Source organism: Aptenodytes forsteri, unplaced genomic scaffold, assembly GCF_000699145.1.
Source record: "Aptenodytes forsteri isolate BGI_AS27 unplaced genomic scaffold, ASM69914v1 C13502702, whole genome shotgun sequence".
Lineage (NCBI taxonomy): Eukaryota > Metazoa > Chordata > Aves > Sphenisciformes > Spheniscidae > Aptenodytes > Aptenodytes forsteri.
The window spans coordinates 1-1,436 of record NW_008803948.1 but is presented as its reverse complement, the minus strand read 5'-3'; the positions used below and the strand labels follow the sequence as shown (position 1 = coordinate 1,436).

General features: G+C 62.5%; 1 long non-coding RNA gene across 1 annotated transcript; it reads left to right on the top strand.

The window, feature by feature from the left end:
• Positions 1–7: 7 nt before the first annotated feature.
• On the top strand, positions 8–575 carry LOC103907160. The gene is made up of 2 exons (XR_658059.1): positions 8–240; positions 288–575. It is a non-coding gene; the product is annotated as an uncharacterized LOC103907160 (long non-coding RNA).
• The last annotated feature ends 861 nt before the right edge of the window (positions 576–1,436 follow it).

The window sequence follows — 1,436 nt, the reverse complement described above, 5'->3', positions numbered from 1 at the left end:
CCGCTGGGTGCTGGGGGCTGCGGGGGGGACTGGCGCCCATCCCCCCTGGGCTGCACTGCTGCCTTGAGCACCGTGGGCGGCTGCGCGATGCCGCTCACCGCCTCCACGCGCTGGCCTGGGGGAGGCGCTGAGCCCCTCCTGTGTCCCCAGTGTCACCTGCTGTCCCCCTCCCGGGAAAGACCCTGTGGGTCCCCAGGGTGCAGCAGAGACCCTCATGGGGTCCTGGAGGGGCTTGGGAGGGTCTCTGGGGGTCAGCAGAATCCTTTGTGGGGTGCTGGGGGGCTCAGGAGGGTCCCTGGGGGTCAGCTGGGACCTTCACGGGGTCCTGGGGGTGGCTTGGGAGAGTTCCTGGGGGGGCTGCAAGGAACTTCACAGCATCCTGGGTTGCTCGGGAGGGCCCCTGGAAGACCCTGGGGGGAAGCAGGGCCCTTCAAGGGGTGCTGGGGGGCTCAGGCAAGCCCCAGGGAGCCCACTGTAGCCACATCCAGGTGGCCTTTTATCGCTCCACGGTTAGAGACCCCAGAACCTCCCCGAGGAGCCTCAGTCACCCCCACAGTAAAGAAGTGTCCTCCCAAGTCACTCTGTGTCTCGGTTTTTGCCCTGCGCCTCTTGTCCTGTCACTGTCACTGCTGAGATCCCGCCTGGGTGGGACCTCCTACAGCCAACTCTTCTCCAGGCTGAACAGGTCTGGCTCACACAGCCCGTCCAAGAGGCTCCCGGCCATGGAGCATCTCAGGGGCCCTTTACTGGACTCTCCCAGTCACTCCATCTCTCTTGTACTGGTAGCCCAGGACTTGGACCCAGTGTTCAAAGGGTTGGCTCATCAGTGCTGAGTGGAGAGGAAGGAGCACACACCCTACTGCCACACCCCTCCGAGTGCCACCCAGGATGGTGATGGCCTTCTTCGCATGTTGCTACTTATGGTCACCTTAGTGGGCACCACAGCCCCAAGGTCCTTCAAAGCAAAAAGGGACGGGCACCCAGGCTGATGGGGCCCCAGGGTTAACAACCCCAAGGGTGATGGGCCCTACATATGATGGGCCCAAAGGGTAACCACCACAGGTCTGATGGGCCCAGGGTTAATCACCCCAAGGATGATGGGACCAAGGGCTAATGGGCCCCAAGAGTAAAAAACCCCAAAGGTGATGGGCCCCTGGGGTTAACCACCCCAAGGACGATGCGCCCAAAGGGTGTTGGGCCCTGGCTTTAACTGCCCAAGGGCGATGGGCCCCCAGGGTTAACCGCCCCAACGGTGTTGGGCCTAATGGTTGATGGGCTTTAACCACTTCAAGGGTGATGGGCCCCTGGGGTGGTGGGCTCCCAGGGTTATCCACCCCAAGTGTGATGGGAACCCAGGGTTAAGTACCTCAAGGTTGATGGGCCCAAGGAGTGATGGGCACCTGGGTTTAAACACCCCAAAGCTGGAGGGGCTCCGA